This window comes from Zophobas morio, unplaced genomic scaffold (assembly GCF_036711695.1).
Source record: "Zophobas morio isolate AGI-343-1 ecotype UQ-CSIRO unplaced genomic scaffold, CSIRO_AGI_Zmor_V1 ptg000005l, whole genome shotgun sequence".
NCBI lineage: Eukaryota > Metazoa > Arthropoda > Insecta > Coleoptera > Tenebrionidae > Zophobas > Zophobas morio.
The window spans coordinates 11,614,795-11,637,495 of record NW_026972110.1 but is presented as its reverse complement, the minus strand read 5'-3'; the positions used below and the strand labels follow the sequence as shown (position 1 = coordinate 11,637,495).

At 31.2% G+C, this 22,701-nt stretch overlaps 1 protein-coding gene across 2 annotated transcripts in view; it reads left to right on the top strand.

Annotated features, from left to right (window-relative positions):
* Positions 1–234: 234 nt before the first annotated feature.
* Pde9 (Phosphodiesterase 9) overlaps positions 235–22,701 on the top strand; it is a 252,277-nt gene continuing 229,810 nt past the window's right edge. Inside the window, exon 1 of one of the 2 annotated variants that reach the window (XM_064047105.1) lies at positions 235–516. The gene's annotated coding sequence lies outside the window, so the exon portion shown is untranslated. Of the gene's footprint in view, positions 517–1,652; positions 1,770–22,701 lie in introns of those variants that run through there. The other variant, XM_064047108.1, reaches the window with a different exon arrangement.

The following is a 22,701-nucleotide window of genomic DNA, read 5'->3' as shown; positions in this document are numbered from 1 at the left end:
AGAACGTTGCATACTTACTTACCGCAAAAATGCACGTTCTTGGTAATACCTGAGATGTTATAATTGTAACGAAAAATATTAATAGAACCAATAAATATTTAAAAGTACTTATTTGCTCAACAAAAAATGCGACCGGCCGCCACTGGTGTGACGTCTTGGTCGGAAAAGGGCGGAAAAGCACGAACATCGACGCTTTGACGTCGGCGCCAATATTCCAGTTTTGTTGCCGCGACTTTGTGGAGAGGATGTTCCGACGATTTTGAAATAGGCGCGTCGGCACCGGCAGCATTATTTATTTATTAATTAAAAGATTGCCCCCTTGTGCGAAAACCGAAAAGAAGGAAAAAATTCGGTTATCGTAAGAATTTTAATGTGGTATTGTTGGCATGTGTCGCCCGTTTAATGTGTGGTGTTAAAAACCCAAAGCGCGGATTTTAATTTGTGGGAATTAGGCTTAATTTAAGTGGACTTTGATTAAATATTTATACACGTGGATTGTAAATAACTCAACAGCTGGTAAGTTGTTTTGCATTTTTATTGTGCGGTTTTGTTTTGGTTTATTTTTATTTTGTTCATTCAAATATGTGGATGGTGTAAGAAACGGCTCGTTAATCTGTCATTTCCGGCTTTGCTGATATGACATGATGACCAATGGCCTTATAAAGCTTGTTAAAATGAATTAAACTATTGTTTAAACTGATTTACATGATTAGGTGCTGCTTCGAAAGTTTCATTTTAATTTTTTGGTCCTAATTACAGCACACGTAATCTTTCTTTTTGTTAGATACGTGATAATTAGTTGGTAAACGGAGAAGCTCCTAAGAAATTAGCAGAAGCATGACAAAACGACTGGTTCATTGAGAAGAAGTGTTTCATAGATCTTAACCTTTTTTAAAATGACCCTTTAATAATTGTAAGAGGTGTAGCGGGTATTGATTTACATTGACCTTTTATCAGACGACATAAAAAATCATTAACATTGTTGCAATACGCAGCTATAAGAAATCTAATTAAGTGAACACTTAATAGAATTAATTTTCTTAATTAATTATGACTAATATATTACGTGCCTTCTATGGTAAAACGAATGACTGAAAGCAAATTTCGTTCACAGGTACAACAATAACAAGTTGTAGAACAGTCTAACCTGTAACAGTAATTGTGTGACATTGCGCTCGGTATAATCATAATTATGGCATAATGTTCAATAGTAATACGTGACCTTAGGAGTTGGCATCACCCTGTACGTAACATATGTAACTGAGAATAATTTTACACGCGGAAACTTCCAAGTGTTTTATTATTTGACCAGACGTACGACTAATAACAGAATGAAGTTAATTATAAATTGTTGCAAACAGGTATAACACTAATTAATCTTGTTATAGAAAGACGGAAATGCGTTAATCCTAATTGGTGTTTTTTTAGCGACAGTGTTCCTATTTAAAGATAATAGCTGTGCAACAAAACTACATCTTGAAATACGTAAATGAGACGTATTATTAGAACAATAGTTATTTTGAATTCGTAGTATTATGTGATTTCTGCTTTACAAACAATGAGGAATTAGAAAACGTAAGTGTAATTTCCATGACGGTGAGGGGTTTATGTTTGAATGTAGAGATAGTAAAAACTGTGTTGTGTACTGCTGACAAAATGTCTGTTGTACTGATCTAAAACTTGTTTTGTTACTTTACTAATTGTTTTGTTTATTTAATTGCTTTACACAGTTTGTGAGTGTAATCAATTCTCATCTGGATACTATTCAGGTAATGGATGGCCAGTCAAGTTCATTGCATTATGTGCAGCCGGTTAGATATTTCTTGGATGATTAAGTGGGGTGTAATGACTACCAAATGCTGCACACCTCATTACTGAAATTACCATTACGTGCAATTATTTTTTTGCACGCTATTATTAGATTTAAAGTTAACTTAGCCAAGATGCAAGATAAAACGCAAAACAGTAACTGACTAATTAGTACCTAAAATGTAACAGCTGCTTTCGTTTTTCTTTTTTATTGTTATAGGAGAACAACATTTATAATTATCTACATTATTTAGTTTAAGGGAAACGTTGCAAATAAGTAGCATAGAGAAGAAGTCTATTTTTTGAGTCCGTCAGTGTGTGATTAAATGTAAAAAAGAGGTTTTGCAGCTCTGTTTGTAGTAATTGAATGTTAAAAGGTGCTGAAAATATAAAAAGTTATATCATTAATCACATGTAATTGAATAGTTGACTACATATACATTTGGAATGGAACAATTCTTAACTTTCTTTAGCTTCGAAAGTTATTTACCTTTTTTTTATTTTCTCTTTTTATTGCAATATAAGCTAAAACAATGCCCAGTAATTTAAAAACTAAAACAAACTAACCATAACATAATTTGCAAATGAAATTAGCATCTAATGCTTTGTTTTTTGTTTCCATTTGTAACGAAACGTGATTATGTAAAAACTAGAAATAAGATTTGGTTAAAACGTTGGTAACGGATTAGCTTTTTTTGGATACAGGTTCATGTGGATCCAAATTAGGACTAATAAATGTATTGATGCAATCAGAGCTGCAACGTCATTAGTTTTTTTGGATGGAAACTTTGTTAAAGAAACAAGTGACAAAGCACGTCAAATTTTTGACAACCGTTATTGTAGGAATACATTTAGAACTTTCGGTTTATGCTTTGTTCTTAAAGTTAATTTTTTATTTACATTATTTGTAATGTTGTAGTAAATTCATATTAACCTGTTTCAAATTTCAAGCTTTTTTGACGAACATTATTGAAAAACATTTTGTCATATGCGATATTGCAATTAATAATATTTTTTTCTTATTGTTGCACTTATTTATCAATTTATTTAAGAAACGATTTATTTTATTTTCTTGAAGTTTTGTAAGAGAATAACATGGACATCAAAACCAAAATATACAGGGTGTCTCAGCTAAACTTCCGCGGCCTAATATCTTGAAACCGGATAGAGATATTGAAGGTCTGTAAACGCTATTGTTTTTAGTTTGAAGTGAAAAGCTTAATTTAGTACACGGGAAGTACGACGTAAATCTATACATGAAGGGGCGAAGGGAACGTTCGATTGGGATTTTTTTTAACAAGAGGTTGCCTTTGCTATATTTTTAAATGGCAAACGAATTTTGGTGGATCGTGAAATTGCAAATACAATGATATACAATTCTTAGATATTTATTTCATTTTCTGGGTGATAAAAGAATTAAAATTTATAAACATAAAAAAATGAAATAAAGAAGTACCACTACTTTACGACATTTTGAACATATGCTAAAACAACTACTTTTGAAACAGATCTTTTTGATTATAAAATAAAGTGCAAGTGCTTTCACTCAACTTTTTTTTATGTTTATACCTTGTTTCTTTTTATAAAGTGAAAACTACATAAATATCTAAGTGTCTTATATCATAGTAATCGTAATTAAACGGTCCATCAAAATCCGTTATAAACCATATGATAAATAAATGTTACCATTTAAAAAAATATAGGTTTGCGACGCGACGCCGATGCTATACTAAACTAAGCGTCTCCTTCAAGCTAGAAACAATGACGTTTACAGAATTCCATATCTCCATCCGTTCTCTCTGATTTTTAGCTTAGGTTTTGTTTCTTACACTATTACTACCTATCTATATTTTTACTTCCCGAGTGTAAGGGAAGGAATACGTATTGTAATAGTATCTATCGGATGAATGCCTACTTTTATGTTTTCTCAACGTTTCATAATCCCTAGTGTACGAAAAAATAAGTCCCCTGTTTCCGTCTGTCTATCTGTTGTCTGGCTGTGTCGATTTTTATTAAATAGATAATCTCCGAAACTGCTGTACTGATTGTTGTCAAATTTTGTAATGTTAGGAATATGCTGTGGATGGTAAAACGCTAACCTAAATTTGTCTAATCACTCCCAGTAATACTTTGATGACGTCACGTCAAAATTGTGCGTAGTACCTGTTATAAAAATTTTATAAAATAACGTACTCCTGTACTTGTGGTTTATGAATTCGCATTGAGTTTTCTGCTAGACATCCAGATTTTCGCAAAAAAAAACCAAATTGACTAACAAATTTTTATATGAATAAATATAAACGGTACGGCCTTACACAGTATATTGTCATACTCGCAACGCGAAGGTCATTGTCTCGATTACCTCATGTGGCAGCTTTTATTTCATTGTGACTAGTTTTATCTATATTTTTGAATAGGTTTCATCACAACAAACATAATATTTCTCAAAATCACATTTTATTATCATTTTTCGAAGAAGCGGCATTTGTTAGAGCGTGAAGGAAGTTCTGCCTAAATAACTTTTGTCCATTTTTTTATCTATAGCATATGACAACTTACTAAAATTTATTTTGGCTACCTACAGTAATTTCTTACGTATTATAAATTTTTGTTTTAAGTGCAAAGTTCGTTAAAGACTTGTTGCCTTTTGGTTGGGAACCAAACATTAAAAATTCTCTTATTATATTAAAGTAACGAATAAATGAAAATAACCTTAACTTCAAATTTTTTTTTTAATAAAAAATATTGTAATCTGTAAAGTTTGTGTGTACCATATCAGGTACTCTAGGGGTAAGTAGATTATGACTTATAGCACCTTGGTACCAAATATGAAATTTATGGTTTGGAAAAATAAAAAAGATATACAGTGTGATCAACAATTACTGTTTCAATTCCTTAAAAGTGGTAGAACTGTCTTAATTCCTGTTGACATAGAACTTTATTTAAATCAAAATTTCCTAACTCAACTTTTTTGAATGCTTAAAAGTGCATTGCGCGGAATCTGCCTCAGGTGTCTATTGACTTCCACTAATTCTTATGGGGCTTAACAAAAGACCCTTGTAAACTTGCTGCAGTCGAGATGGACCGTAATGAAAATTTTACTGCCATCTGTATTACTCAAGACAGAGGTCGGGGTAACTAGACAAGTTTACAACGGTGGGTGGTTAAGCCCTCATAAAAATTAGTGCAAGTCAATAGACGCCTGAGGCAGACTCCGCACAAGCAGTTCTGGTTAAAGTATAATTAGAACAGTGTTTTTTGATCACGCTGTATAAAATTTTCTGAAATGAAGAATTCTAGTTGTTTCGAGACAATTATGAAACTACTGAAGATATTGTAAAAAAGTGTATTGATTAGTATTCTACATAAAATTGACGATATTTTCATTTTAAGCTAATTCGTGCCTCATTTGAAACTACAGCCATGGATTTCTGAAGATTTGTCTTTGATAGAATTTTCGTCTGGCCAGATTATTGTCAATTTGAAAGTTAGTAGTCAACAACACAATTCGATAAATTCTTAATTTGAAAATAGGCTTATTTAACGTATTCAATTAATTAGTATTGTCTAAGCATCAGATAAATCAAATCTTTTACTTCCTGGTTGTGGCTTTTTTTTGCAAAGTTGATTTACAATGGAGGCGATTTATTTATGTAAAGGTCTTTATATACCTAGGCAATTTAAATGATTAGTGCATTTGAGATGTCAAATCTAAACTTAACAAAGGACCTAAAAAAACTGTCAGGTAGTTTTACGTTTGAATATTATCAATGTTTTGGGCTGAATCCAAATATTTGAAAAGGCAGAAATACATTGCGTAGCTAATGTAATGTTGTTATCGCAATATGACGACAGGAAATATAGTCGGTAAAACACGTTTACTCTTGAAGTTTTTCAATTCAATGTCTACCATTGTTTTGCTAGTTAATTAGGACGATTAGTCATGTCACACAAAAATTGGTAATATTCAGGACGGGCTTCAAAAGGAGAGCGAATACGCAAGGGGTCGCAAAATTTCTAATTTCGTAATTTGAGGCACTTGAGCTTGTAAGCTTGATCTATAAAATCTAATATGTTTTGTTTTAAAGCGTATCTCCATGAGTCTGATATTGGTCCCGTTAAGAAATATGTGTAATATTTTCTGAACGTTTTTGTTTCTTTGAACTTTCAATTTTAATAAACAGAGTTGTTTATTTATTTGCGAGTGTACGCTTGTATAAAGTGCTTTCAATAAAATGCGAAACCTTCGAGCTTTATCCAATTGGAAATGGATCTACCGTAAAAGAATTCTCGTTTTTAAAATAAATTTAGAATTCTGATTTTTCTTAAAGGATGTTGTAATGAAGTTGAGTGGAAATTTGCATCACAATCTGAAAGTAAATTTGATCTTACAAACTTGGAATTTTCGATATGAGGCAGCGAATACTTTGGTGAAGTAAGCCGGATAGCTTTCTGGTGCATTTGTTAGTCGATGAAGTGGTGAATGTAAATACGGGACGATTGGGACGAATATCATATTTCATTTAGTTTTTATTTGGAAAAAATGTGCTATTAACCTAACCGCAATATTACAAAAATTCACCAATTTGTTGCCTCGACAAACCCACAAAAATAATTTAAGATTTCATATTCACGAGCAGCTTTTTCTTGAAAAGGTTTAATATTTGCCTTAGCTGAATTTCTTTCGAGTGTTTGTGCGAATGTTTCTTTTTACGATGTTAAATTTCCAGTCTTATTTATGTTTTCATAAGTCTATTCATATTTAAAACGGTTTAGAATTTCTCAAGTAGGGCAACAGAATAATAAAAAAACAGTGTAATGGAGTTGAAGCCGAGCCAAATGAACTTAACCGACTCTTATCTTCGAGCGTGTTTTGAATTTTGACTTGGATTTACATTAATCTACATAAATATGGTGGGATATTTTCTACCTACAAATTTATTTCCAACTTATCCTGTCGAAGAGGCGCTAAACTAAATAATTACCTATCTTGGAAAGGATACCCTAATACGAAAGTTATAGTCAACGAAGTTTAGCCAACAGTTTCGAGTCAACTCTACAGCTTCTTGTTCATAAATTAAAGCACGTCGTCGTGAACTGAGGTTGCAGTTTTAACCTTCAGGCTATTGATATTTATATAGATTAAGTGACATTCCTTTTATCTTGTATATTATTTTAACAGCATATTTTTCAATAAATGATGTAGGTCTCCATTTTAAATAATTTTAATTTTGTCAGTTGTATGGTAAATTCAAAATTGTAGTTGCCTTAGTAGCTGTTAGTAGTACTACTTCAAATTAAGTACTGGTTTTGGACAATGAAATGGTCTACTTCAGATTAAGTAATTAAAAATAAATAAAGCAGGTGTCCAAAAATGTCCGCGTATGTATACAGGGTGTTTCTTTTATTTGATACAACCCCTGTAACTTTTTTATTTTTAAAAATAAACCTGTAGTTCTTGGAGCAAATTTGTATCATTTTAAAAGATCTATGTGATGGCAACCTCACATTTTTATTATCACTTCTGGTAGAACCGGAAATGTGGTCAAATTTATTTTTTTTTATGGAACACTAGGTATATTTTTTCATAAAGATTGATGTACCTAGCAAAACTTTTTCAAACTTTTTTGAGATTATTGGAGTAGGATGCATCTATGTTTTTAAAAATGGGAATATTTTTTTCTTTTTTTGGTGCATTAGGAAAAATATTCGATTTAATACAAAGATTGATAATTTTTGCTAATGATACTATGATGTTATTTTTGACTCCTTTAAAGGGACTGATGGATGCCTTAACTATAAAGATGTACCGACTGAAGGTCTGGCCGACTAACCGACTAGCCGATTATTCGGCCAGTAAAAACCGACTAGTCGGCCGACTGTTCGGCTTTGCTAAAACCGGTTTATAAATGCGACAGACAGTGTGTTTTTTTTTTCTATTTCTCTGACTATCTTAAAAATTTGTTTTATTTTAATAAAAGGAATAATTAAAGTTCCTTCGTTTTCCAAAAAATGTGTTAAATCTGTTTGGTAAAATTATCCAATTATACATTTAATTTTTTTTTGCAACTTAGTACAAAAATAAAGAATAACACAATTTATGGCCATTTTATACAATATTTTAACTGAGATTAAGTTGATCGCGCATTTAACAAGGCCATTAGCGACGTCTCATTGGCGTAGAGTCGGTCACATGGTACTTTAACGCGGGGCTAAAAATTAAATCGCAATTAAATATTTAATTGAGGTTCTGCAAACCAGGTTTAATTGTTTTATATACTTACTATTTTAATTTTAATAAAAAAAGCCGACCGATCGGCTGTTTTGCCGACCAGTCGCCGACTGCCAGCCGACGATGAAAAACGGCCGAATAGTCGGCTTATCCGACCTTTCGGCCACTAGTCGGTACATCCCTACTTAACTACCATTGCATTATGTCTTAGGGGCCAATTTCAAGTTGAATCTAGAAATCTGTTAGATTTTTGCGACATCACCAAGGGTGGCGGTAAGCTTTAGGGCGAGTTTTCAGAAAACGAACAACAATCGCCAACGTAACTTCTCGGCCTTGATGTCTGCAACTCATGGCTCGCACGCTTATGAAGTTCTCCGCGGTGTCTTGAGTCCTGCTAACAATAATAAATTTGTAGACATAAAACTTCAATTTTTATGAGATCAAAACTTATTGCAAAAATTTGGCACATTGCAAACTAGTCATTATTGACCGGTCACATGAGAGTTACTGCAGAATAAATAAAACTATTTGACCTACTGTTTTCAAATTAGTTCAAGGAATTTTAATCACTTTTATCAAAATGTTATCGCTTTAAAAAAAAAAACATGCGTGATGGAAACATGTGGTGTTAACTGAGTGTATACAAATTATTAATATTGGTTCCGAGAAACTTTACGTGTTGGAAAAAATCAATTTTTATTCAGTGCTAGTGGTTTACAAATGTTGTCATATTTTTAATATTGGTAAATTTCTTGCCCCTAGTGTTGCCTAATGTCGTACTACCAATTTTGACTAGATCTTGAATGGAGAAAAACTAATTCAGGTTGTAATGCCCATAGGGTTTCGTTTTCGTTGCAATTAGTGAGGGTTAAGTTGCAGTTTGAGTAACTACGCTTGAATTAACATTATGTACACGTTAATTTTTCACAGTTAGCCACTTGAAGATTAATTGCTCCGACGCTAGGTTCAGGTGCATTGCACTGGCGGTTTGCCGCCTTACCCGCAAGAATCGCTGTCTGCAAATTAATGTTAATGACAATCTGTTTCAGCATTTCAAACAGCTGAATATTACGAAAATTTGAAATATTTTTCTTTAACATTAAAATTGTACAAAATGAATTTTTACCGCCCCACAAAAAGGTAAAGTAGGGACATGTGGTTGACCATTTTATGGTTTTGCGTCTATTAGTTCATTCATTCCACCAACAAAGCAATGAGGCGGAGGATCATTTTGTTGAAACTGAAATTGCACGTTACTCATTCTGAAGCATTTTTTTTTCAGATTTTATATTGTTGAATGTAAAATGCAAAAATCCATGGCTGCCTTTGATCGTATTTTTTATTGCTCTCATAGTATATCCAGTTATACTTGTTCTTGAATAAGTAAAATAAAATGTTTCGTATATTTTATGATAACTACAAGTTGTTTCACAATATCCTATTATTATTAGTATTAATTACACATATGTTCTGTTTTGCATTTAAAGACATCTTTAAAAATAAATAAAATAGAAATAAACAGATAAGATCCAGTATTTTTTCGGGTACTTATTTCATAACATTAAGCATTTTATTTATTTACTTGCTTTATGGTATACTAAATAAAAGTGACTTTTACGAAACCTTATTTGTTTTCTCTTCAACAGTGTATCAAAGTTGACTTTTCATTAAAAAATGGGTGATGTACAATTAATCTAATTTTGTTCTATGTTTTTATATATTAATGAGTTACTGACCTAAGAAAATATTATATTGGGTAATTTTTTAAATTTCTGCAGTGAAACTGAAACACCTGACGTCAGCAGTGAAACTGAAACAGCTGACGTAAGCGTCATGGCTAACTAGAGCAGAAATTAAAAAAACATTCAAAATATCAAAAAGACAGTTTTTGTGCTAAATAATTACTAACTGAAATTAAGTATTAATACTTAATTTATATTTTTTTTATAACACACTTGAGACAGTTTAATAGTAAAAAGGAAAGCACATGGGAAATTACGCTAAAATCTCCTCCTAATTTAAAGATATTAACTTGTTTTGACCGTGAATAATAATATTAAGTGATTAGGTGAATGTTATCAGATAATATGTGAGACTGCGTAACGAACACAGTATTAGTGAACACAAAAACCTCAGTCAAGTAAGAACTCGTTTATAAGTCATACCTGTTTGTTATTTATTTAATTTTGACGAAATAAAATTCTACGAACCTGTGTACAGAGACAAGACTTCAAATACGATAACAAATTAATTAGTACCATTGTGAAATAATAATACCCTTATGAAGTATATGAATAGGGGAAAGAGGATTGCTTCAGGTGAACCTTTCAATATGGCGGTACGCAATTAACATTCACAAATCAATTTGTTTGATACATTCGATAATGAACAGTATATGCTACGAATGTTTAGTATTTTAACATCGAAGCGGATCATTTTGCTGTTGCTGTGGGCTAATTAGGAACAAATATATAACACATTGGTATCGATCTGTTTTTAAATTTAGTTTACTGCTTTAGAACTTTTTTTAACCTTTTGCAGTGGCTAGTCGTTATTTTATAATAAATAAGTGAGTCACTCGTTTCGGGAAAAATGAGAAAGTCAATAACTGTAAATATCGGAGGAGGAGTTCCCAAAATAATGTATTGTTTTTATCTTTGTTATGTTTACAGAACTTGTTATAGATTTGGTTATAGCAGAATTCTTAATTAGGTAGCTGTTACATATCGTGTTTATAAAGAATGTGTATATTTAGTGGGGGAGAAAAATTATGATTACTTATCCAAAACCGTAGGATTGTAACTATTCAAATACAGTTTGTATTATGTTGCTGAGTGTTTGTCTCTTTAATAAAATGAATATTTTTGGTGTGATGTGTCAGCCCTGGCCGCCAAAGCAATATATTATTTCTTTCATAAATAAATAATATTTACATATATTTTCATTGATAAGATATCAAACATGTGGACTGTGGGTACAACGTACCTGCTAAAACTAGGTAATGGAACGGAAAAAATATACTTAAAGAATTAGAAGCGTTAAGTAAATACATGTGGACTTATGTTTAGAGTACTTTATTGTTGGGATTTATCAAATTAATTAAAGACTGATCTTAATGGTATCGTCGTGTTACTCTCTATAACTCTGCATTTTGATAACCTCTGAACTAAAATAAATAATAAACACCACTTTGTTAATCGTGAATATTACGAAGAAAAAGTTTGTATTTTACGTATGAATTATTGATAGAGTCTGACTTAACAAGAAATTTATTTACAATAATTTAGCGTAATAACTAATAAGACATTACTAGTAGGACGTTATATGTGCTACGGCAAGTATATCGCCTACCATTTTAAAATTTAATTATCATCATTTAGTACTGATTGTTATGAATGAAATTATTCATTACTTAAAATAGTTTTGATAAGAAACGGGGAACGTACTTTAAAAAACGGTTATTTACACAGAAACTACTAGTTATGTCCGACAACCACGTCGATGATTTTCCACATAACGCAGAAGTTTTCAACAATAAAAAAGTCTAAGGTTATTTAGACAGAACTTCTCTGGCTCCTGAAGTCAATTTTTGATTTCATCAATAAAATAAATAAATAAATAAATAATAAATTCATTAATTTTTTTTAGTCACCTTGTATAAGCCATTCTAATAAATATGAACGCATTGATAAATCCTCATTGTAGCCTCATAATATTTTGCACATTTTAAATAGAGCTTACCGAGTAAAATTTTGAGACGATGTCATCAAGTTTATGGAGGGGATAAACAGATAAATTTCAATTAGCCACTTATCATGATCACGATCATTTTAAAACGTTTGCCAAATTTTAGCGCATTCGGTTTTGCAGTGTCTAATTTGCCAGATATTATACAATTTTTTTTTTAATTTAGATGTCAAGGGTGAAAATTAAAGACGGTTCATGAATTTTAAGATGACGTCAACAAATTCAGACAAATTTTGTTTAGTGTTTTATTGTATACATGAATTTCTATAATAATCAAAATTTTCACAACAATTAGTCAGTCGTGTTGGAGACTGTCTAATATAATCGACAACAGAAGACAGACGCTAGATGCACGGAAAGGGAAGGCCTACTTTTTTTATACTAAATGTTATGAAACATGGAGAAAACATGAAATTAGCCGTTCACCGGATTCTATTACACCATAGTTCTGTAGTTTATACCGGGAAGTAATAAATCGACAAATAACGTGTTTTTGTTGGTAGAGTTTAATGGTTTTTTTAGCTTTCGCAAACTTGTAAAATTTTGAGATAAAGACCTTTTCCTTCAATAAAATGTCTTTCGGAAAGTATGTGTTTCAAAATTTGTCATTATCTGTGAAACTATATATCTCAAGTGATTTTTTTTTAAATTACGTATGAAGAAACTAAATATTAAGAAAAAAAAATCAAAGTCAAGGTAGAAAAACTACCAGTTCAAGCGCAGTACGAAGTCTTCATCTATACTTATATAATAAAGCTGAAGCTGTTGTTTATTTGAACACGCTAATCTCAGAAACTACTGGTTCAAATTCAAAAAATCTTTTTGTGTTGGATAGTCCATGTATCATATCTACATATAGGCTATATAAAATCACGTTACGATCATTAGGAGCGAAGTAGCAATGAAAAATTCGGAAAAACGGGAAAATTATTCCTCCTTTGACAGCTTCCGTTGCTTACGCTGCTTAAACGGTTAAAGTTACGTAAAAGTCCGTGACAGCATATGTCTATCTTTTAAGGTCGAGTCAGTATAACCTTTTTTATGGTAATGAAATTTGTTCTAAAATAATAATGCATTATGTATAAAATTCTCGCGTCACAATGTTTGTAACCGAACTTCTCCGAAATGGGTAAACCGATTTGTATGAAATTTTTTGTGTCTATTCGGTAGGTCTGACAATAGGTTGTAAACTATTTTTTAAACCCCTAAGTGATAAGGGTGGCCCACCCTAAAAAATTTTTGTCTATTTTTTAGACAAAATTTTTTATTTTTATTTTTTTAAGAATTGGCATCAAAAAATACACATAACCCTAAATTTTCACCTTTCTACCACCAACCCCCATTTTTTAATCGTCTATATAATAAAAATCAATTGCTGTTCCTGTTAATCTCGCTAAGACTCAAAAACGGCTTGACCGATTTGAAACATTTTTTATATTACGGAGATGGTTTATAAATAAAAAAAATAAGGAAAACTTAAAAGAACAGTTAAAAAATAAAAAAACTCTAAAAATTTTGTATGGGAATCGCCACTTCGAATTAATTTCAATAGTTGGCGTTTCTGACGGACCTGTCGTCTAACTGATGTGTCATACAAAACTAATTCTTCCGTGCAATTGTGAAAAGTATATTGCATTTCAAATCGTTCTTTGTTTTTCGTAAAAAAAAACGTCGTTTATTTTAAGAAAAGTCTTGGTTAAAGTGAATTTAATTACACATTGCGAAAGTTTCTTATTAATTTTGATCTGCCATTCTATTTACCTATATTCACTTTGTTGGTTTCGACAAAACCTCAAACTTTACCGTTATTCGAGGATTTAATTTGAAGTTTTCAATATTTTAAAATTCTCAAGACAAAATTTACAGATTTGATTGACTGTGAAAATAATTCTGTGTCGTTTAATGAAGTACATTAAAATGCCGAGAAGACGACAACCTCACATAGGTCCACGAAGTCAATCAAATGTGTGACGAACTACCTCAGGTGCAAACCGCAATGATTTATTTCATGGGTAATTCGGATATGGAAGTTGATCAGCGTTGTGCTCATAATCAACATAATCAAACATTGAAGCGAGACATTGAGTGGTATGAATAAAACTGAGTAGATACTCATATTCGAAGTACGAAGTACCTACTTCATTATTACTCTTATATACCTGAGCATCTACTCTATGTACTGAGTACCTACTGGGAAACATTGTATCTCCCCGAACACAAACTGAACATCTACGCGTTTTGTGAGCATTTAATCTAGAAATGAGCATCGGCGTGGCAAATAACTGAGCTGTCTGTAAAGTAGCTTAGAAAACCAGTAGGATCGTTGTAAGAGTGAATTTTAACTAAACATGGTGACTTTCATGAATGTAGAACGTCGTTAAAAGGTGCATTCAGTTTGAAAAACACATTAGGAGCAGGAATATCGAAAACTTTTCATGTAATTAACTTTTATTTATTCATAAATTGTGCAGTGCGTTTTTTCTAACACTGGCCATAGAGATTCCCATCTCAAGGTGTCTACCCCATACTAACTTATATTTTGGTGACTCGATTTTTGCCTTGATGGTTGAACACTGTCACTGTTGTCCTTTTTTGTTGTATCGAGACGCTACTTGAGCATCAACTGTTACTTACTGAAGTATTAGTATCATCTAGAAAAACTAGAAATATTTTGATTTGATATTCGAGTAGATACTTCGTATTTCGAGTATGAGCATCTACTGAGTTTTATTTATATCAACCATTGTCAAAAAATTGATCGAACGTTGTTTCGACAGAACTTCCTTCGCACCAAAAGTATAATGAAACATATTCAGCATTTTCGAGTTGAGTCTTTTCTTCACACAATTTTGTGATGACCTAATCAACATTTACTATCAACACGTAGATATACCACCTTGGATTGGTGCAGTGTAATACTAAAAATAACTGTATTGTATTCCCAAAATTATCTGCGAAAATCGAGTGAGCCATTCCATCAATTTTTTGGGGGGAATAAATAAATATTCTTAACAATTTACCATGCTTACAATAACTTTAAAACGTCTGCAAGATCTCAAAGTATTCATTTTTGCAACTCTTGAGTTATTCACTAAAATAAATTGACTGATCCATATATTTTTTTGAGTCACTGTAAAAGCAAATCTAAAAAATATGAATCCAGTGATAAATTACGAAAATATACTGATGATATTTTCCACATTTTAGATAGGATTTATTCGGCAAAATCTTGAGATGACGTCTTCAAGTTTTTGGGCTTGATAAACAGATATATTTTGATTGAAAACCTACCATGTCAAACAGTAACTTCAAAACGTCTGCAATATTTCAAAATTCAGTTTTGCAATTCTTGATTCAATCAATAAAATAAATTGACTCAGTGATTAATTTTTTTGAGACACCCCCTATAAGCAAAACTAAAAAATATGAATGGAATGATAAATCACAAGTATAGTCTCATCCTATTTTGGACATTTTAGATAGGATTCATTTGGCAAAATTTTGGACTGACGTCATCAATTTTTTGGAGGGGATAAGTAAATATATTTTGAATAAAAATTTATTATGCTTATCATATGTTTAAAACATCTGCAAGATTTCAAAGCATTCGATTTTGCAGATTCAAAATTAAATTGTAGGTGAAACGGAGTTCACGGGGTCAGCTAGTTATATGATAAAAGGACATGTGTCTGCAGAGAACAGAAATAATCTCTGTTCAGATTAATGTGTAAGTAATTTTTTGATCAACCCACCTTGTAATCCTTAGAACTTTAATTATTTTGCTTTTTGCGGATTCATCCTATACACAATATTCGAAATAGAAAAAAGTCAAAGGCCAAAGTTGTACGGTTCTTTCTGGACTGCTCTAAAATTATTTTTTACTATACAGAGTGTTCTCTTTTTAAGATTTAACACACAACTTCGTTTTTTTTTTAATGAAACGCCATATAAATATCTTTACATTTTCTTTGGCTTATTCCACTCTTCTTTTTGGAATGGTAAGAGTTCACAAAAAAATACAGTAGGGTTATTTCAATATATGTGTTACAACATATTGTGGAGACAAAGAAAAGTGCGTGCTTTGTTGTGGTTAAATTTTCATATACAGAGTGTTTGTAAAAAATGTTTGAATTATTACAATTTTCAAATATCGAATACCATATTTTATAACTGCATCTTATTCTATTTTTTTTCTCTTTCTTTTTTGCTGAGTATTTTCTACATTTAAAGTTGATAGTTACTGCGATTTTCTACTTTTTCAAGGAACACGTCAGCATATTAGAAGAATGAGATAAAAAATTAAGTAATATACAGGAATAAAATACAAGGTGGTTTATTTGAAAAAACTCAAATATCGAGATTTGAAAGCTATAAAATTTTGGAATTTTTATAAACATTCTGTTTAATAAAAATTGTTTATTGGCTACCAAAACAGAGTGCACATCTTTATTTATCCTTCCACAAAATATTGTAACGCAGACTAAAAATAAACCGATTTTTTTGTGAACCCTTCCATTGGCAAAAAATTTCAAGCAAATTGGAATAAGGTGACAACATGGCATCGGAATTTCGAAAGTAAATTGTGGTTGTAAACCTAAGAAGACGTCAATTAAAATATGTAAAGATATACAGGATGTTTCATTAAAAAAAAATAAGTTGTGTATTTACGCCTTAGAAACAGGACAGTACATACAGAACTAATTTTAGTGCAAAGTCCTCAAAGAACAGTACCGAACCAATTGATGAATAATCTCGGACTTGCCAAGTGTTTTTTTTTTTCACCGTGACTTGTTTAGGAGTTATAAAATAAATAAAATTTTGCAAATTTTCGAAAAAACATAACCTCCATAAAAATTTGGTTTCATGTTATTACACACAACTTTCCTCGCCCCTGGAGTACAACCAAACAAATAAAGTTGTTTAGAAAAAATAATATAGATAATACAAACGCAATGTAAGAAAACAAATTTCGAGAAAATGGGGTAAGCCGTTCTTGACTTGATCAATAAAATAAATTGCTTCAGTAGTTAATTAATTTTTAACCACCAATATAGACTCATAATACTCTACATATTTCGTATAGAATTATTTGACAATCAATTTTTTGAGAAGGGATAAACTGATACATTTTGATTATCGATTTACCATGCTTATGATAACGTTAAAACGTTTGCACGATTTCATATTATCATACAATTTTTGCTTTTTTCCAAAAATCTGGATATGTAGGGTAAAAAAATAAAACCGGATTCATAATCCACATCTGCAGGAGTATATTATTTTTATAAAATTTAAATAAGACTTACTTTGCAAAATTTTACCACCTACAACATATTCCTAATATACGTACAAAATTTTACAACAATCAGTCTGGTAGTTTCGCAGATTATTTAACAGATGACAGTCAGACGGAAACGGGATACCTATTTTGTCATACTCTGGAGGCTATGAAACGTCGAAAAAACACGAAAGTAGCCACTCACCGGATAAACCCTATTAATATTTCTTTAATATTTATTAGACACATAATTTCCGAAACTACTGGACTGATTGTTATTGTCAAAGTTTTCAAAAACAAATTTTGTAATTTATCTAAGACAGTAGATTTGTTTGATATTGCTTCAGTGCCGAGGAAAGTTCTGTCTAAATAACCTTTTAGTCCTACGTGACTTAACAAAATTAAGAAACACTTATTTCTATTACAGAAAACAAAATAATAAACGATCTAAAAAAATAACCTTCTTATTGAAATAAATATCTATCGATAACGTTCTAACTCTGACGTCATCAAAAAATTTTGACCTTGTCCTTGCAATTTAGTGTGTGTAGAAACTTTGTTGTTCGTATGTTTTGGTTAATTTCAATTCTCATTTTTTAGTGAATTTATGCAAGGTTTTGACGGACGCACTATACACTATTCATAATAACAATAACAACAAGAACCGCTTTTGACTTTTTTCCTACCTCTAATAATTAATGAAATATCGAGGACTGCGCTTTCAGTGACCCACTCTGTATAGTTCTCATATTTTTAGCTATATTATGTTGTCAAATTGTATGCGTATTTTAGGAATATCTTATAGATGGTAAAATGCTAACTAAAATTTGTATGATCGTCTCTACCAACAATTTGATGATGTCACCTGAAAATTTTACAGTAAATACAACTTAAATTTTATAAAACAACATGCTTTTTTCCTTGTGGTTTATGAATCCACCTTTTTTCTGGTCATTCCGATTTTTTTGAAATTTTATGTTAGCAGTATGAATGAATGTCGAATTTTTCATTTAATTTAATTGTGAAGGAACACTGTACAATACAAACTGTGAACGCCATACTTTATAAATGATGGACTGTGTACTTTGTAAATTCAGAAAGCTCATACTTTTCTTTGAAAATCAATTTATTATATTCATCAATTGCGATTGGTTTATCCTATTTTGTCGAAAATTTGAGAATGCAGTACTGTTGTTATTAGCATTATGTTGCACATTCAAATTAATATATGTGTTTTTGTTAAAATGTTGATCAGGTCATCACAAATTCTGTTGTAAAAAAACTCACTTGACACATCCACATATTTTTATTTTAACTTATCCCAGTTATTATAAAAAAATTGATCGAAGGTTTTTTCGACGGCACTCAATTTTGAGGCCATGTTATCCCATTGGTGGGGATGATTAGATATTAGATATTAAATATTCCCAAAATATATAGGAGCATAAAATTTGAGAATAATCGGTGCAGTAGTTTCGGAAATTGTTTATCTAATAAAAATTGACACAGAGGACAGGCAGACAGCCGGAAACGCGAGACCTACTTTTTCGTACCCTAGCGGTCGTGAAATGTCGAGAAAACAGATAGACCCTATTTCTTCCTTAGTTTACGCTCACGGAGTAAAAAATAAAATTCACAAAATCAAATAACTGCACAATTTTTTGAAATGCTGGATTTATTGGATTGTACTCTGGTTAATACCTTAGAACAATTTTTTAACTAAAGTTTTTTAAAATTTTACAGTTCGTGACGTTACAGAATATACACATTAGAGTTGTAGCTCAGTTTTTATTAAAAAATATTTTCATATGAATTATAGTACCTACCGAGAGAGCAATAAAAACACGTTCAAAGGTAGTCATGGATTTTTGGAAGTTTGGTTATCTTTGATCGTTGCATTTTCAACGCACATTTTCAACTTGACGGTAATATGGCAAGATTTAAATTCTATCAAAGACAAATCTTCAGAAATTCATGGCTGCCTTTGGTCGTGTTTTCTATTGCTTTCTCGGTAAAACACAACGTCTAAAAAATACATAGTCAATAATTAATAAAAAAAGGTCCAGACTTTTGGGATATATTGATCTGAATTAAAAGGACATTTTCGAAACCTTTTGTGCAGGTCAGTTTAAGGCTAATTTAAAATTTTGTTTTTCGGTAAGGATGGATTTAAGTAACATTCAGTTTTTATTAACAGCCTTAATAAATTATGTGAGCTTTTAATTGACTGTGTTGTGCTTTGATATTTCACGTTCAAACCTGGTTTGAAATTTACTACGAAATTAAATTAAATTATAACTTCTCTATGTATTAACCAACACTGGTGCCACTTCTATACGTCAGTCAATAAAAATTTAGAAAGTGCTTCCTGGATGCTACTGCAGGAGCACGTGCGAATTAATGACCACTACGCAATGATTTTTTCTACATCATAAGACGCACACGAGGCTTGTTATCGCCAAATTGAACTTCCCGAACAAATTAAATAACATAATTTAACTGCTGGCTCAGCAAAACATTATCTATCGAATCGATTTTGGCGCTTTGGAAATCATCCGCAGTTAAATTACGTCTGGGGATTACAAATCGTTAAATTAACCCAAAACGCCACAACAATTCTCTAATTATCGATAACGCCATTGCGATACTACAATCAATGACCTAAAAAAAATGGCCAACCGGAAGCGATATCTTCGTGTTAATATATCAAGCGAGTCTAATCAGAGGACATAATACAAGCCTGTTTAGATACAACAAAAGACCATTAATCTTAAAGATGAATTTAGAATTATTAATAAGTAAGGAATTAGTTGGCCTCAATAATTCGCCTTCGGTGCATTTAATAAATATTAAAGCTCGTCGTAAAGGCAGGAAATGTTGTGTGGGGAATATAAATCCATTTTGTGTTAATAAATTGCTGTCGCGAAGACATTTTTTAATTTTATTAGTATTAGGAGGTTCAACCATTGAAAAAAATTAATTTACGTAATGAAGTGCAAATTGAAAAGGTGTTGGTTTTCGTAACAATATAACACAATGACCTGAAAAAATTCAGTGGAAAAGCTCTGAAGCAAACAACTCCTGCTTGCTGAAGTATCGATTTTAATTAATTACTCCTTTCAAGTCACATTTTCTTAGCAAATATTTAAGTATTTAAATGAGACTTTTCGATGCCATATTGCCACGTTTTTCCATTTACGTTGGTACTGAAATTGTACGACAATAAAAGTAATTTTAAAAATGTTTGTAAATATTTCCATTGCGGGGGAATTAACTTTTTGCGAGTTTGTTATTACAAATACACAAACAAGAAATAATCAAAATGTGCAGCTTTTACAACATTTTAAAAACATATACGCGTAGCTAATTAAATGCGAATGGGATTATTTAAATAACATCAATTCGATTTTCCATTTTCCTAGAGAATCGACTGTTATATAACTGGTACATGAAAAGTTAATAACAAAGCACGTAATACAGCACTGACATAGTTATTTATGTAACTTGTAACAACTAAATAATTTGGCTTCATGCGCAACAGCAGTGACGAATTTTACACGAGTGCATACAGTATTCTTGTGCCGAGTTTCAAAATGTGTAAAAAACACTTCAATTAACTAGTTTTATTTGCATTAATTTGTCAAGTGCCTTATATAGCATGCGGTTGCTGTGAAACTAATCAAAATCCAGCCGCCTAATTCAAGGTAAATATTTTTTTTCTAATTTTATTATCTCAATCCATCATTCGAGGGATCAGATGGTACGTATGTGAGGAAGCTACAAACTATTTCTTCTAATCTCCCAGCATCCAAAATTTTCATTATCAAATTTAATTATATATTTCAAACTGAATGGAAAAATTGTTTTATTTTTCCACCTGTTATGTCTTTTAGAAATCGAAATAAGAGTGAAATGTGAAATTGTTATATTCTCTCTTCTGCTTTAATCTAATCGTTATTTACGTATTGTACTGCTCGGGTGTGAGTATTCAGAATACTTGATGTACTACGTTTCTGGCAATAGTGATATACATATTTGTTTGCAAAAAGCTTATGCCACTTACCGTAAGCTCGAAAAGCTCCTAAAAGTGGCGTGATATTACTAAAACTGAAAATTGTGTACGTGCGGATTTTTTCATATATTTTTAGATTATGAAGTACAAATTGTGTATGAACAGAGTTCTATTTGTTTTATATGTTTGTTTACTTATGTCTTTGAATGTTACACTTATTTTAAGCCACTACATAGCCGATGAAATATAATCAATCAGTTAGGTTGTAAATTATTCCATGATTCGTTAAAAAAAACGTATTAGGTTAACTAAAATTGACTACAACAAAAACAACCATTTTATTAGTTTAAAAAGTGCAGACACATATAATAGACACTTTAGAACTTAATTGGAATACAATTAAGAGTAAAACATTTAGTTCTTACTAATATTTGCAAAATTACTTGTTTTACATATTATAAAAGAAAAGTTCGTTTACAGATTTTGACAACATGCTGATACTTAAGAAATAAGCATCATCAGTTGATGCCTTGCCAGCTTTGCACTTAATTCGATTTGTTTATTGACGCACGTTTCTTATTTTTGGACCTTTTAAAAATATTAGAATTATAACTGCACATTTGTACCGCCTGTGGTATCGTATTTTAATATATCAAGTAAGTCAACATTTTTTGTAAGGTGTCAACGAAATGGATGACAATTAGTTACAGTAAGAGGTTTAATTTTTACTTCTCGAGCGTAAACTAAGGAAGTATTTTAATTTGGTCCTTCTGCTCATGAAAAAGTAGGTTTCGTGTTTCCGCTTCTCGGTCGATTTTTACTCCTGTACTTGTAGTTTATGAATGTGCCTTGATTTTGTGTGTTCTTGTTATACTATTTATTATTTAATATTTCTCCTAGTAAAATTGGTCTTTAAATAGATAACACCAACCATACGAAATATGGGTCATGGCTCAGTGATAAACGCGTTACCTTTGCATCTGAAGGGTGCGGGGTTCGATCCATATCTTTATGTTCATATATATTTCTACTTTAAATTATAAGGGTTAATTTAATTTTAGAATTTTTCAAAGGAGCCCAATTTGTTGGACTGTATTCCAGGGGGTGTAAGTAACCTTGGACCAATGTTTTTGCATTAAGAAAATCTCGTTTTTTATTTAATTATGGGAAGAAATATATTTTTTGAGTTAAAAAATTAGGCAAGGTGTCAAACAAGTAGAGTGTTCTGAGTTTATGGTTTCTTAGAATAATGGATTTGTATCCATGCAAAATCGATAGCAGAGGAGCCGTTAACAATCCACTGTGTTCTTGATATTTTGATATTTATAGTTGTTATGAGTGATGCAATATTTAGAATTGCTTCTACAGAATGGATCAAAAATTTATGAAAGAGACAATTCATTTTATTCATTAAATCAAGAATGGCACATCTGATTTTCCAAAAAATTTGGGAATGTATCGGGGTTATTATAAAAAAATAAAATAAATAACATCAAATTTTATAAATTTTCGAACAACTTGCTAAGCCATACTGGACGATTGGTAGTGTGAAACGTTTAACTCAAAACAATAAATGTTTACATTTTTACTTCCCGAGCGTAAGCGAAGGAAGTATTTTAATCG